This window comes from Trachurus trachurus (genome assembly GCF_905171665.1).
Source record: "Trachurus trachurus genome assembly, chromosome: 5".
NCBI lineage: Eukaryota > Metazoa > Chordata > Actinopteri > Carangiformes > Carangidae > Trachurus > Trachurus trachurus.
The window spans coordinates 3,642,814-3,659,984 of NC_139896.1; the positions used below are offsets into that span (position 1 = coordinate 3,642,814).

The window sequence follows — 17,171 nt, forward strand, 5'->3', positions numbered from 1 at the left end:
AGTATTATAGTATAAGCCTGGTCGTACACCTCATAAAAGAAGAATAAGAAGAGAAATTTATTGACTTTTGCAGCTAAAACGATGATGCTAATGTCAATATCAAAATGTGGGAGTCGAATATTGAAGAAGAAGGGGGCGCAATGTGATGATGATGATGATTAAAAGAGGACCGATCAGACTTCAAACGACTGGAAAACGACGAGGAAACAGTGATGGAAACATGACGTTTGTGTTGGTTTCATCCAGCTGTTTTTATACTGATGAATGGAAACGATTATGCAAAACGATTGTGATCAGGGTGATTATGTAATAATTGTGTAGACTGATCTCATCATGATGTCATGGAGCGTCCTGGATGCAAAATCACTGCTCTTCAACAGACGTTCATAATTGGGCCAACACTGGAGATTTGTCAAAATAGTGTAAAAAATGGGCCTGAATTCAACACTTGTATCATCAGCTTGTATTTCTCTGAATTCACGGACCGAAATGGGAAGAAAACTCTACTACACAACGTTTAAAATAAGCATCCTAACACCGCCTGCCAAGCCGTGCTTCAGATTATATGAAACACATATTTAAACATATACTGTATGTATCTAAATAGGTCGAAAAAGCTTTTTTTTCCCCTCTAGGCCTCAATTATCCAGCCTGAAACGTCGGCCGAGCTTCACTCCGTCAGACGCAGCAGAATCGTAATCATGGTAACAAACAACAGGACGTTGGTGACCTGCAACAACATCTGGAGACAATACAACAACCTTACAGACAGACTTACAAACATCTGGCTCCTCGTCCGAGCCGTCGGGGCAGTCCTTCTCCCGGTCGCAGCGCCAGCCTTTAGAGATGCACGTCACCCCGTCCTTACACACAAACTGCTTTGAGCTGCAGGTCTTTGGAGCTGAAAGGAGACAAAGACAAAAGTGAATTAATGGAGAAAGAAAGAAAAAAAAAGAAGAAAAAAAAAAGTTCTCGCTTTTGTGTCAGTGATTTTTATTCCTGGGGTCTCATTAGCAAGAAGGATCTGTTGTGTTCAGAGCCAATAGTGGCCCTTCAATGGCCTTCATTAGGGAAGTCTGAAAAGTTGCAACTTGATGGCAACGAGGACAGAGGACGGACACACACACACACACACACACACACAAAACAACAAAAAACAAAACAAAAACGCACATCGACCATGTAGGACGTGCAAAAAAAAACAACTAAACAACCACCCTGCTGCACCTAGATATCCAGGTCAGTGTTCCCAGGCCGTTTGCAGTGCAAGACTGGAAGATATAAAAGAACATCTTGTTCAGTGGAGGATTGCCCCCCTATCATCTATTACCCTTCAACCCAACAGAGAGAGGGAGGGGGGGGGGGGGGGGGGCTGCCCACTCTGTCCACAGCCAAAAAGCGAGGGTGGGGGTTGTGTGTGTGTGTGTGTGTGTAAATTCAAACCCACACTAATTCAAGTCCAGTCAGAGCTGCATATAAACACACATTTCCACAAAGCAACAAAAGCTGAGTCACTCTGAGGCGTTCAGTGCTGCTGCTGCTGCTGAGTCGTGGCGGTGACTCGACTTTACTGAACACTTTCTGTCTGTCAGGAAGAGTGCAAATGGAAAAAACACTGACAAGATGAGAGAATAATAATAACAACCATGTATTTAGACAAACACATTATATTTTAGCCTCTTTATGCTGCAGCTACGTCACTGAAAAGCAGGAACCAATAGAAACTCATTGTCCTGGTTTTTACGTAAATAAGCAGTAAAATACATGTTAACATCTTATTATACGCAGGAGTAATAACTCTCTACAACAAACAGTGTCAAACAGACCTGACTGCTTCTTGTGGTTGTGTTGCCAGATTGTGCAACTCGGCAAAAATGGATCTGAGTGGGTTTGTTCAGTTGAAGCTTTAACTTTTTATTTTTGTACCATCGCGGAGGTTTCCACTTATAAAACCTTAAAACCAAACTTTTCTCACTTTATTTTCCTGTCAGAGGTTTGAACATGATAAACATCTTCTACTTCTTCTTCTGACCAATCAAAAGCTTCGATTAGCATAAACAAAATGGACAACTATGTTCTTACTTGGGTCAATTCTTACTTGGTCATTTTACTTTTCATCCACATGTGAGTGAATTAATTTTTACAGAAGAGATTATTTATTTTATGATTTTGGACTTTGAGTTTAATATCTGAAGTTTTACTCCTATGTAAATTCTCCATCATCTGCGCTTATTTTTATTTCTGAACCTTGTTATCTCTCTACATCAGACAAAACGACTTTAATACACATTATTTAAAGGGACTACGAGGAGTTTTGGAAAGCAAAGTGTTTTCACACTACATTTCCCATGAGCCTCCGCGCGCACAGTGAAATTCTTGGACCGGAGCAAGACGGACGAAAGCGAAAACATTTGCCAAGAACGTTTTTTATTAATCAAGAATGAAAGTCGGAGGTTGGAAGACGATCAGATACCATGGTCCGAACATAAACGATGCCAACTAGTGATCCGGCGGCGTTATTCTCATGACACACCGGGCAGCGTCCGGGAAACCAAAACTATGAAACGCTGGGCGCGTCGACCACTAGATAATAATATCAAAATAACGATAAAGACAAAACATTAAAATGGAGCCATTAAAGCAGAAGTAAGCGATCCAGTCGTTTTGTCTAACTTCTTGTCAGCCGGAGTTAGCAGTCCCCGCCCTCGTCCCTACGTCACCACATTCACGCGCATCCCTTGGCTACACACACAGAGAGGACCGCCCCTGCATGCCGTTCTCTCTCCTCATTGGATAAAGGTTGTAGGATACAAGGAAAGTTTTCTCCTCGGCTCAGAGCAGAGTGACTGACAGACCCGTGTTTCAGACCAAACACTCTATAGAAGTGATTGCTGTCAGAAGATACAACTATTTAAGACTTAGGGTGTTTTCACACATGTTTAATCAAATGTTAAAATGATACATTGTTTCATTTTTCAGTTAGTGCGGTTGCTTTCACACCTGCTTTTTGTCACTCGGGACCAAACTTGGAGAGCGTCATGTCTCCATGACTACCGGTTGAAATCTGGAAGCGCTGATTGATAAAACTTTCCTGATGGAGACTCCAGTAGGGCCGGTTGTTAGTAGCTCTGGTCATTTATTTCTATATTGTTTGCATGTATAACTCTGTTTGGTACTTCCGGCTGGTTTCCGGTTGCGTTCACCCAGCTCGGTCCCGTTAGTTCCCGTTAAACGTTAAACACGGGCGGACCTCTGCTGCTGCAGCTCGGTAATCAGCTGCTCCGCGGACACAAGGGACGGCCGGTCTCCCCGCCGCGTTAACCCGTTGTCAGTGACTACGGGAGCCCTTTTAGCTCAAACTTGTTGAGTTCGCCTGGCAGTTGGGTCGCACCAGAGCGCGGTTGCTTTCACACATCAACTAGTGGCACCAGAGTTCAGCTGGAGCCGAACCGAGACGAGACCACCTCCTCAGGCCGCACTAGTTTTGGTGCATTAGAGTGCGATGTGCTTTCACACTGACCCAAACGGGACCAAATTTAGTGCGATCTAAATTTAGTGCGCACTAACACTGCAGGTGTGAATACACCCTTATATTAACACAAACATTCCGCTTACTTCTGCTTTAACAAGTGGTAACGTAGATTCATCCACATTAATATGAGACTCTTTTATAACCAAAAGCAAACTCCTCGGGGTCTCTTTAAACTTCTTCTACTCACTCAACTCCAATTCTTTCCACCATCACTGTCATTATTTAATAGATCAGTGGTTATTCTTCCAACACAGTCCATCCACCGACCCTCAGCCCTCTTTTCAATTACGTGTCGTAGTAGACGAGCATACTAGGTATTGTAACCTTTACATTATTTAACCACACACACACCATGACCCAACAGGACAGGAGGCATTGTGGGACAGAGTGGGTCTGGATGATGGGATGCAGCAGGATAAACAGGATGAAGGTTATTTACACTCGGAGCTCTCCTCCAACTCCTGCACCGACTCGGGAATCTGGAAAATGGGACTCAACCTAAATACCATGAATTCAACCTGACATGTTTCCGCGCAACATTTTGCACACACCCTCACTTATCCTCCGCTCTGTACGCTGTGATCAGTGTGTGTGTGTGTGTGTGTGTGTGTGTGAAAAAGTGGCGTCTCAGAAGTCACAAGGTTTTTGAATTATTCATGAAATGCAACCAGGCTTGTGTAAAAGCGTTTCCTCTCTCTCCTATCCTCCTCATCCTCCTCCTTCTTCAGTGCTCGCGTGCCTGTATATTTGTTGTGTTTGTTTACAGGTATCAACATCAGCAGGTAGTTTTGCGGTGGATCTGTTCGTTGTCTATTGTTTATTTAGACGCTGTCGTACCGCGGGAGGAGAGCGCACACACACACACACACGCCGCCTTGGACTCAGACTAAGACGCTGCTGACAGGGAGATATCAGCGAGCACAGGAAGTAGGTCAGGAGGTTAGTGAGCTGAAGGTGATGCAGGCTGCAGGAGGTGATGCAGGGTTGTCATGAGAACTGATAGATGGTACAGACACGCAAAATATAAATATGCTGCTGATACCTGCTTTTTACCAGATATACATCTTCAATCGACAACATTTTTTACTCTCAGTCGAGCTGGACTGGAGATTTTTTTCTCCAGACCAGTCAAGACCACAAGCTGCAGTGACATCTTTTTTTTTATGTGACATAATTCAATAACTTTGAGATAATTACACTTTTCTACTAAATTATCTGCTTGGGTAACCATCTGAAAAACTTGGTTCCCCCACACACACTTTTTTCCAACTCTTTTTAAGTCAAAAAGTTGTTAATGATATAATATTCTAATATATTCAAAAACATTTAATTAAAAATGATTTTTTTTTTTTTTTTGCATCTTGTATTTGAATTATTCTGCACCAGCCTTTTTAACCCAAGTAGCATATTCTGTTCAGTATTGAGCTACTGCACCATGGCCGCCATGTCCACTTATTATTATTATAATAGAGAGCCTAAGCGGAAGCAGGAAGTAACGGCGCCATGGGACCTCAACTCTGAAAAACTCGCCATTCAAATGAATGAGACTGAAAGTTTTATTTCGTGATCTGATTGAATTGCGCCATGAGAAAAAAATATGTCCTCTACCTGTTTAAAACATCACGTTTCATCCCGAGAAATCAGCCATTTATCATAAAACGGCAACAGAAGAATGTATTTTGTGTAAAGACCGCTCCACGGACTACAGATCTGTGTCCCACAAAAAATACGTCACCAACTGACACGGGAAAGGGCGACATTTGGTGTGTGACGTCACCTACGCGACTTGTAGTCTTTCTGCTTACAGATTCTTCTGAATTTTATTCTACAATAGTTTTACAACAAACTGCTGATTTCACGGGATGAAACGTGATGTTTTAAACAGGTAGAGGACATATTTTTTTCTCATGGCACAATTCAAACGGATCACAAAATAAAATTTTCAGTCCCGTTCATTTGAATGGTGAGTTTTTCAGAGTTGAGGTCCCATGGTGACCGTTACTTCCTGCTTCCGCTTAGGCTCTCTATAAAGCGAGTTTGGGTCGTTTGTCTTTCTGTGAATTTGCTCGCAAATATCGGTAGTTAGCTTGTCTGTTTTAGTTGGTCATATTTCATGTTTTCGCCATTGATCAGTAACTTTTATCTCCAAACTTTGTATATTTAACGACTGGTAGAATCTGTATGTGGTTTTAAATTAATTTATACTTCTACACAAAGTTAGGCATCCCTGAATGCAGATATGTTCAACTTGAACAATGAAAATTGTTCCTTTTTTAGCTATTTACCTTCTCCCTGCACATGGTTTTCCATTGTTGGGCTTTTATGTCCTTTGTCTGATTTTCACTTGTACAAATAAATTCAATAAAGTCAAACCCAGAGATTCCAGGAAGCAGAAACCACACTGGTGGTCGGGGGTTGTAGGGCAAGCTATGGCTGATTATTGTCTTCCACATAAGATGTGAGGCGGAGACGCAGCAGGGAAAACTAGCTTCAGGAGAGAGGAGGGGGGAAAAAAAGAGACATGAGACATGGTTTCCTCTCAGCCGTCATCGTCTAAAGCGGCATCGCTGGATCATCTCTGGATCAGCTGACAGTCAGCCGCGACAGCCCAAAGTGTTTCTGAAGCCTGTTTTCACACATGTGTAGTTGAGTCAACACAGTTTTAATATGAAAGCTTTGACAAAAACAGTTTGTAAGTCGACTTCACTGCTCAGGCGTTGGATGCACGTGTCACGTACACGGGAGGAAACGTGTATTTTCAAAGATTTTTTTGTTTTTTTTAATGCTGTTGCACGTTTTTAAATCGAGACCAGATGATGATGATGCATTTGTTGCCGAGTAATAAGGCGCTCTTCTGCTCCTCTTAAAGGGATAGTTCAACGTTTTGGCAAATTGGCCCATTGCCATAATCCTTATAGTCATAGCAGTAGGTTCGTTACCTTTAATTGTCGGTGCAAGCTATTTTTAGAACGGCGGAGCAGAGCCGCGAGCTGCTCAGAGCTACGCTACGGAGGCTCATGGGATTTCTTGGTTTCCCTCATCAAACTCATCAAATACACAATCCAACAACTCCACAACGCTCTGGTGGACAAGTTGTGACCTGCACATTCACCACGCTATGAGATAATAACACAACGTTACCACACAGAGTTGTTGTAGAGGGAAATACAGAGACTGTTGATGAAAAACTGTCCCTGAAGGCAACGTGCATCAGCGGTTTTGCATGAATTTCCCTCTAAAACAACTCTGTGTGGTAACGTTGTGTTATTATCTCATAGCGTGGTGAATGTGCAGGTCACAACTTGTCCACTAGAGCGTTGTGGAGTTGTTGGATTGTGTATTTGATGAGTTTGATGAGGGAAACCAAGAAATCCCATGAGCCTCCGTAGCGTAGCTCTGAGCAGCTCATGGCTCTGCTCCGCCGTTCTAAAAACAGCTTGCACCGACAATTAAAGGTAACAAACCTACTGCTATGACTATAGGGATTATGACAGTGGGCCAATTTGCCAAAATGTTGAACTATCCCTTTAACTTTAATATGATCTATATTACAGACCATGAAACAGGATAAAATGATGTTTAAATGCTGTTCCTTTGAACACAGACCAGATTTTCCAACTATGTTCAGTGTAACTGAAAGTGAAAGTGTCACTTTCCCGACAACAACTTTTTCTACAAACATCTGGAGTGTGAAAAGTTTCCCTGACGTATTGTTTGCCTGTCGAAAAAGCAGGAAAAAGTGGCACAGTGTTGGATTTATCTGGTTAAAAACATCCAACCCAGGTGATATCCTTCGCTGCTGCTGCTGCGGCGGCACCGAGGACGTTTCAAGGTTTTATGATGTGGTACAGGCACATTACAAAACGGGTCTCTTAGGTATTTGTCTTTTGTTTGAGAAAAGGAAATGATACAGTGAGGAAGTGGATGAAGCAAACAAAGAAGGCAAACAGATGGATATGACACAGGAGGAGGAGGAGGAGGACGGAAGAGTGAACAGAGTAGATGAAGTGCAGCGAAAAGAGCAAATGGAGAGGTGGGTGGGTGTGAAGTACAAGTGAAGGTGGTGGTGGAGGAGGAGCGGGGGGGCTGGTGGGGGGGGATCTCACAGCTGGGGAGGGGACAGGGCCGGAGGATCTGAGAGCAGACGGACCTGGAGAAGAAGCCGGGATCCTGAGATGGGATGGAGGAATGTCACACGTCGATGAGCCGCCTGTGTGTTTACCGAAGTGGAGGAGGCAGCAAGAAGAAAACGCTTTGGGCCGTCGCCATTTGGGCTCCGTTGGAAATCCACTGCCCCCCCAAACCAACCCAACCCACCAACCCCACCCCTGTCAGTGGTGGACAGTAACAGAGTAAATTTACTTGAGTACTGTTCTTTGGTACTTATTACTCTTACTTGAATACATTTCCAAGACAAATAATTTTACTTTTACTCAAGTTAATTTCTAGGAAGGCTGAAAAGTACTCGTTATTTTCAGGTCTTTTTCTAAAAATCCTATTGGACACAAGCTGTGTTTGTCAAAGAAGGAAACCCTAACCCCTAAAAGCAGCACATCAGTGCAGCTGCTTTCAAAGAGTTCATTCTCACAAACAAGAGTTAAAAGCTCCTTACATTCATTTAGAAAAAATTATAGTAATTCATTGATGTGAAAAATAAGAAATTTACTCTTACTCTTACTTTTACTTAAAATAAATTTAAAAGCATGTACTTTTGGATACTTAAGTAAGTCTGCTATAGCTCGCTGCAGGATGAGCTCAATGTGTCTGGGAGGAGGAAGGAGTAGTACTCACTCACTCACTCACTCAGCTAAGGCAAACACAAGCCTCGCCCCCCCTAACCCCCCCCCCACCCCCTCAGCCACAGCCCCATTTCCTCCGACACCCACGGCGGGGCTATAAATACGTTGGCCGTCTGCCCTCAGAGATCAGCCGGGGCACTACAAAGCTCCGGCAGACACCGAGACAGACGGCCGCCTCGTCGCACAACACTCAGCAGCCGAGGAGCTGGAGGAGCTGGAGGACGCACCACTGTCAACAGAGGTGCTGAGAGAGAGAGAGAGAAAGAAAGAAAGAAAGAAAGAAAGAAAGAAAGAAAGAAAGAAAGAAAGAAAGAAAGAAAGAAAGAAACCCAATTTTGAACTGGTCGACGCGTTCAGACCGAAAAAATAACAGGTTCCTGAAAAGCTGAAAAGTCGGTTTCTCAAGGGAACCAAGAAATAGTTTGGTTCTTCACTATGAACCGTGACCTTGAACAACCTTGACAAATATTTGCAGTGCTCTGCTGAAGAAACTAAATGTTTGGTGGCGGTTTGAGCAAATAAGCAAGAAAAAGCTAGAAAGAACAAGGTGTATGAATTTCCCTTTAGGGGCTTAATAAATTCTTATCTTTGAACTTGGGGAGGAGAAGGCCAAGGATGGAAGGATGTATAAAAAGTTAGAGGGTCACCAAAGTTAACTTCACTACAAACTTAACTCTGCTCCATGTGTCCCTTAGCTCCTATCCACCACTTTCCGGGGAACGACGCTGGGTGTCACCATGACACTCCATTCATTACATTTTAGATTAACCGTTAGCTGTTAGCCGTTAGCAGTGTCTTAACTCAATAAACGCTCCATGAAAAAAATATTTTTTCCAGCGGATATCCTAGTTACAACATGACTGAGCTAACTGGAGTAGTTTCATGTCATGTCCGACAACGGGAGGGTTTTAACAGCTGACGTCCTGATGTTGGTTTGCTGCTGCTGTTAGCTGTTGGCGGCAGCGAAGCTAACAGCTACGATAGCCATGACTAGTTGCAGAGGCGTGCACACAGAAGTGGTGGTGTTTGTTCGGTAATTCGTTTTGTAGACATGACAAACATCAGATTAGTCAGGGCGGTTTTGGCAGCCCGGAGCCCCCACATTTGGTGCCTACACCAGTGGCTAACGCTACCAGTTAGCCGCTCGCTACTACGGTGTGAAACCATGGATATACTGTATTATATTGGGTGAAACGGAAGTTGAAAACCGACTTCCGTTGTGGTGTGACGCAATGGATCATGGGTAACTAGTTCCAGGGAGAATGGAGGCTCTCTGCCTTCCACCTAGAGTCTCTTGGCTGAAAACCAACCTTGTAAGATCAGAGCCACACAAACGTAACGGGCTAACCCGTAACCTCCTAATCTCTTGTTGATGACAGATAAGACTACACAGATATACACATGGTAACATGGTAGATGATGATAACCTTATCCACCGCTCCATGGATTCATTTCTCACCGGCTTCGTTGTTGGAAACAAATGCACATGGAGGAGAGGAGGGTTAGAGACACCAGACTTCCCCTTTAATACAGTTCAGTCCATTACACCAGTTGCTATCACAATGCAGCGAATGAACTCAGATCTGTCGCACAGCTCTGAGCTCATTAAACCCTACCAGTAAAAGAACAGCTCTGGCTTTTTCCCCCTTTACTTCCCTCACACCTTAAACATGTCAGAATAACTATTGAAGAGCCATTAAAAAAGCTAAGCGGGGCTGTGGAAATACAAGAATATTTTGTGCTTACACAAACTTCACGCTGTTACATGAAAGCAGCTGCTTCCTCGGGGCTGCGTCTTCATCAACATCTCCTCTGTGATCTGAGGAAGACGCGATGCTTTCGAGCTTGTGGAGCTTCGTAACTGTAACCACTGCAGCTATTGAGAATAACAAAGCTAGGAGGCCACACAAAAAAAAAATAAAGCACCAGGTGGGTGGTGTTGGTGGTGCTGCTGCTGCTGCAAGGCTCAAGTGTGTGCATAGTGAATTATTGAGTGCGTACAGAGACTATGCTGCAGCGTCTAGTTTGGTCTAGAGGAGATAGCATGTGCTCACGCTAATAAAACACCTCGACAGTTTGTGAAGAGGCAACGACGGCTTCTCTGTCCCAGATTCTCTCTCTGCTGCTGCTGCTGCTGCTGCTGGAAGTGATGGAGCTTTATGTTATAACTTTTCAAATATTCAGGAGACGGAGGTTTACACGAGGGCCAGATAAACAAACTTGAATTGTGTGTAATTCATCTCCACATTGACACACACTTTGATAAATATACACACACTTTTGAATACACCACGGCCTCTTTAACCGGCTCGACGCACTCCAACTAAAACAACCTGACACCCCCAGAATGCAATGCAACATCAGACGCCCTGCCTGCAGGAAACGGATGTTAAATAACTCGGACATGAGAAATATTTAATGGGAAATGTGTTTATAATATTTCAGGGCTCCAGACTAACTTTTTACCTTTTGACTAGAAGCACAGGGGCCTCTAATGTAACATTTTAGGAGCACAAGCAGAAGATTTAGAGGCATAAATCGACTTACAGGGCAAATATTCCTAATATTAATATTATTAGTATAGACCGAATCGCCTTGTTGTTTTCATTCTACTTCCGGGTAGAAAACCAGCACGTAATTTGAATGAGATCAATAGTAACGAACGAGAGTTTAGCTATATATCATATTTTTCACGCCCTATCTCCGTTTAGACAAATCTGAAATGATTGAAGAAACATGAATATTTCTGTGTGTGTGTTTTGTGTTGCTATGTGTGGTATTTATTCAGTTTGGGGGAATCACAGTGTCTAGAAAGCATCAGTGGCTCAGCTGACAGGGACAGCTAACGGCGGTAGCTAAGCTAACAGCAGGACGTCAGCTGTTAAAACCCTCCCGTTGTGGGACACGACATGAAACTACTCCAGTTAGCTCAGTCTTGTTGTAACTCAGATATCCGCTGGAGAAAATATTTTTTCATGGACCGTTTATTGAGTCACTGAGTTATTAAAGTTAAACAGGTAGCTAACCGTTAGCCCGGCTAATCTCTGATAACCATGACTAATTACAAAAATGTGCACACGTAAATAGTAATGTTTGTCCAATCATTGGTTTTATAAACTTTACAAACATCAGATTAGTCTAAACGGCGATATAGTAACATGAAAAATTAGATAAATATAGTGAAACTCTCGTCCATCACTATTGTTCGAATGCTGGTTTTCTACCCGGAAGTAGTTGTAAACAACAAGGAGATTCGTCCTATATAATATTTCCTTTTCATTCATGATTGTGACACCTGTAATGACAGATTCCAGATTTTTTGAGTTGACCCTTCCACATTTCACCATTGTAAACAAAAAAATGGTTAATTTACTGCTAGATGAAAAATACAATTTTGGGGGCAAAATGCCCCCATTTAGGGTCAGTCAGCCCTGTATTTTGTGTTCAGCCTCTTTCCGACAACAATGACCTCAGTAAAGAGTCAGAAGGAGATCGACACGTAACAGAGAGAGAGGCGGGAGTCTATTTCTGACCTCTGGGCTGAACTTTGGTGGGGTAGGGGGGCAAAAATATGAAGGAAGTGTCTACACTACAGTGTATTTCTGGTTTGATTGCAGCTTGCCACCTCCTCCTCCTCCTCCTCTTCCTCCTCTTCCTCCTCCACAAAACCAGGCACGAACGCTTCGGGATTTTGTAATGGAAGAGAGTGAGAAGACAGAGAAGGGAGGGGTAACAAAAAAAAAAAAAAGTTTTCCAATTTGTCATGTTACCAAACAGAGAGAAAGAGGCCCCAGCTGTGCCTCTTAAATAAACCGTCTTTCCGGCAGAAGTTTTAAAAGCAGCTGTGGAAGTCAGACGGTTGTTCACCAGTGACTGGACATGTGTGAGACAAGAAACACACAATAATAATCATGTTTTCATTATTAAATCAATATTAACGTGTGGTTGTTGGTGATGTTTCTTGTTTCTATACGGGCCGGCCATGTGCACCCGCTCACCTTACTGGAAGAATCTTATTTTTATTTTAACGAGGTGTTTTGTGGGTCTCTGAGACAGTCTGTGTGTTTGTAGGGCTACGTAAGTGTGTGTGTGTGTGTGTTACGCATACGCTTAAACCGAGGAGAATTAACATCAGGAATGTGCTCATGTCTGGCGAGAGCTGCCAAGTAAAATGAAGCTCCGTCATGCAGGACCCAGGACAACACAGTCCTGCTCCGCTCCGCTCTGCTCTGCTCCGCCGGCCATTGTGTGATTCAACAGGTCACATTCACACTGAAGCTTCCAAAGCCTCAAAACGCTGGAAGTCAATTCGTTTTCAATGAGAGCCCAGCGTCACCGCGCTTCCAAAGCGTCACTAGATGAGAAGCTGAGCCTTGGTTAAAGCAGGAGTAAGCGATCCGGTGGTTTTGGCTAACTTCCTGTCAGCCGATGGAGTTAGCAGTCCCCGCCCTCGTCCCTACGTCACCACATTCACGCGCATCCCTTGGCTGCACACACAGAGAGGACGGCCCCTTTATGCCGTTCTCTCTCCTCATTGGATAAAGGTTGTAGGATACAAGGAAAGTTTTCTCCTCGGCTTACAGCAGAGCAGAGTGACTGACAGACCCGTGTTTCAGACCAAACACTCTATGTAAGTGATTGCTGTCGGAAGATAGAACTATTTAAGACCTATATTAACACAAATATTCCGCTTACTTCTGCTTTAAAGCAGCAGAAGTAAGCGATCCGGTCGTTTTGGCTAATGCTGCGTTCCAGGCAGGCTTTTGAAACCATAAGTTACAGCTTCAAGTCACGACTTACGACTTTGTAGCGTTCCAGGCAACCCGCAACTCGTGTTTTTCCGACCTGTTGCCTGTGAAAGTGCACTATAACGGCCACTCGTAACTTAAAGTAAAGTGATTGCTGTCGGAAGATATAACTATTTAAGACTTATATTAACACAAATATTCCGCTTACTTCTGCTTTAACTTTAGGGTAATTAGCTATGACGCGGTTTGGCGGCAACCTGTCAGAATAGAGATGTTCTTCGGCTAACTTTTTTTCTGTTTTTTTTGTATTTCGGCTCCCCAATGACCAGCGCAATCGAACTTTGACATCAGTCACGTGACGAACGACCAAAGCGGCTGAAAATATTTGCCGTTTTGGAAGCTGTCTTGTCTGAAGCCCACCCTTGAGCGTTTTTGACGCTTTGGAAGCTTTTGGTCGAGTCGAGTCGAGTCGACCCAGCCGCCGCCGGGCCTCTGTGGCACCGAGAGGAGAGGGAGAAGCTATTAGGCAAAGCAGAGTAATCAAATGTGAGCTTAATTAAGAGCTATTTGGATGTCTGACTGAGATTTCACCATGTCTCAACCCCACAGTGGTAATCAACCATGACGGCTGTTTAGTACCAGACTCTCTCTAAGTGCTGCAGCTCAGAGCGAAGAGGAGGAGGAGGAGGAGGAGGAAGAGGCTGCGCTACCACCACCACGACCTCCTTCCTTCACTTCCACATAAGGATTAAATCAAAGTCGGCGGCCAAGAGTGTGGACGAAGCAGAAAAAAACACAAAAAGGTGCAATTCCACCATTATCAAGTCAGTTTAACACAAATCACATCACACCAGAGCACACGCCGAACGCCGCCAGCCGCGCGAGGGAGTGGAGAAGGAGGGGGACGGGGGGGAAGAAAAATGACAATTAAGCCTACTTAGCATGCCACTGAGGGAAACATATTAAAGAAGATTATATGAAATTCTTTAGTGCCTTTTCATAAGACCAGCGCAAAGTTCCACATCTCAGCGTGACGCATGAGTCTTTGGATCCACGACTAGAACGTTCTCTCACATCCAGCGTCTATGAAGCAGCCGGAGAACCTCTCACTGCTAACGACAATACATCCCATCACTGATCTTGTGCATAAATTATACAGACTTCAAGCTTTGCTGCCATGACACTTTTTTTTTTTTTTTTTTTTATCTATTTAACCCTTAGAGGTCCGAGCCTGTTTTGGTTGTTTTTGAATACTTTTGATTTTACCTTCACATGAGTATGGTGAAAAATATTCACCATACTCATGTTTGGTATCTTTCCTTTGTCAATTTTCAGCACAACCTATAAGATCTGACTATTATTTTTTCACTTTAACCTACTTTATTAACATATTGGGCTCAGAAATGCACCAAAATGACCAAAAAATGGCGAATATATCGAGAGAGAAAAAAATCTGACGCCTGCCCATCGAATCCCACTTTTACACTCAGATAAATATTTTTCTAATATCAAATTATCACCATCATATCTCTGGTTTTACATCGTCTATCAACGTCAAACAAAAACTGAGTTTCAAATCTGCACTTTCAGGTGAAGTGACCCCCTTTTTTCTTTTTTGGCGCTCTGAAAACCTCACATGACCATAGACCCTGGAGGGATAAGGGATAATATGACCTACTATAGAAAACAGGCAGGTATTCACTCAGTAAGATGATTGATGATGAGAGGAAGAATGACAGGAAAGCAAATAAACACATTTCCCAAAATCCCATCCCCCCCTAAAAACAATATCTAACCTTCAGAACATGTCAGCAACTGTGTTCAAAGCCAGTTCAGGCCGAGGCAACATGCAAACATCCACACATTTGCCTAATTCAATTCAATTCAATTCGATAAAAAAAAGGAAAAGAAAATGCTTAGGAACATTTTGCAAAATGTATTCCATTTAGTTCTGGTGTGTGTAGGCTAATAATAGTAGTGGAGCAAGCAGCCGCCCGTTCTCTTCCCAGAAGCACACAATGCACATAATCACAGAGACCACACTGCCTACACACAGGCAGTGGAGTGTGGGAAATCCACACTCCACACTGAAAAAAAGCCTGAGTGCCTGAAAATGGTGTGTGCAATGTGCAATACTCACAGTGATTTATTAGAAGTGTTTGTCAAGTATTAATCTATTAAAAAAAGGCACATCTGTAATTGGCAGAGGGCAGAAATAACAACCATAGGCCATGTGAGGAGGTTTTGTTGAAGGGCGACCGCCTGCTTGAAGGATTACTGCCACAATTAGGCTTATGCTAAGGTTAGGGTTGCATACTTTGTGTTGAGGATTACAAGTTTGAAAACACATCTAAATCAATGTCCTTTCTTTCTTTGCATGAATAATGACTGAGCTGCACAGTCTGTAAAAAGTTCACCAGGATCAAACTACAAGGAGACAAGATACAGAGCTGCGGTTCTTCATGAGGAAGAATGAGGCCTGTTTGTTTCTACAGGGAATTCATTCACATTTAATCTATAATAATAGGTACAAGTCCTCTCCATTACACTTTTGTCCATGAGAATAAAATAAAAAAGGCTGTAATGGATGTGAATGAAGCCGATTGTTGTGCGGAGCAGATGTGGAAAACAGACTGTAGCTTTATCTGGAGGAGGAATCAAGATCGGAAACATTTCATAAACAGGCAATGACTGACAATTTCTAATCTGGTTCAGGAACTGAAACTCTACAATGTTTTGCAACAGAGCCGGTGATATGATGCTTGGGATTAATCCCAAGAACACGAGTTGATCCGAATAAAAGAAAACAGCAGCACTGTGTCACATGACATGACCTCCTCCATTGTGCAATACGATACCGTACAACCGGTACAATAAGATCAACCTGATACAACAACACAACAACACAAACAAACAGTCCTTTCAGACTGACACAAAGGCCTGAGTTAAATAAAAACCCATGTTTGTGGTTGGTGTGAATGGTTGAACACACACACACACACACACACATCAGCCGACCTGACCCTGACACCGCCTGGCATCAGCATGGGCGGTTGAACACAGGCGCCTGTTACTTGAGAATAAAATAAGGACGTTATGAAGAAATACAACATAATTGCGTAATATTTGAACATCTAAAATAATAAAAGTTAACAATGCAACAACGCAACAGTGAGAAACGCCCTGTAATCTGACTGAATTATTGCACAACGTCCGAGTTTAACTGTGACGGTGTGCACAGAGCTGCAGCTGCTATAACCCTGCAGTCTTGAGTGAATATGATGGTGCAGCATTTTAAATCAGGACTACAGTCAAACGTGGGCTGAATGAGCATTCGCTGCCCTGTGTCGTTCAAAAGGGTCGAGTGTTAAAAGTCATATAGCTCTGTCACAGATGTAGAAAAGACGTTGTCACCTCCCTCTGATCAGCTTCACCTGAAGAAAGCCTGCAGTGCATGTGAAGCATCGTACGTTGATCTAATTAATTTTTTCCTCAAATACAAACACCTCTCTCTCTTTACACATCTTCACTCATGCAGATACAGTTTTATCCACTGGGTTATCAAGGGAGTATGATCTCTTAAATAGATCATTCCCAGACTGATAATATTAATACTAACGGCTGCTACTGTTAACACTGCAAAGTAAAAGACCTGTTGCTGCTTCTATGAACCGCATGTCAAAGAAAAAAGTGCACGGGTTGAATATTAAAGTGCTTTTCCCATAAAACTCAAGTGAGCTATGGGAATAAAAAGCCCAAAGTAATGACTGTCTTAACAGCTGGACAACAAAACACTTCCCCTAAGTGTTTTTGGATTTTGTGTTTGGACAAATTTAAAAGCTGCTTCAACCAATCATTTTATATTGACTTGTATGAGAAAGCTCTTCACTCACAGTGATGAACCAAGCTGCTGCTGCTCGCTGCTTTAACACTGTCTTTGCTCAGCACCAAATGGCAGACAGTTAAATAAAGTCAGCAGTACATAGAGAGCAAAACAGAGCTAAGAAAAAAGTGAATTACTGGACTTGTAGGCTATTCATCAGGTGGCCAGTATCCACAGATTCTTTCTGCCGCTCCCAAGTGACTCATTAA

The 17,171-nt window shown here is 43.0% G+C and overlaps 1 protein-coding gene across 1 annotated transcript in view; it reads right to left on the bottom strand.

Annotated features, from left to right (window-relative positions):
- Positions 1–896, bottom strand: part of LOC310986064 (low-density lipoprotein receptor-related protein 1-like) — a 179,161-nt gene extending 178,265 nt beyond the window's left edge. Inside the window, exon 1 of the mRNA XM_083971791.1 lies at positions 779–896. The gene's annotated coding sequence lies outside the window, so the exon portion shown is untranslated. The remainder of the gene's footprint in view (positions 1–778) is intronic.
- Positions 897–17,171: the final 16,275 nt, after the last annotated feature.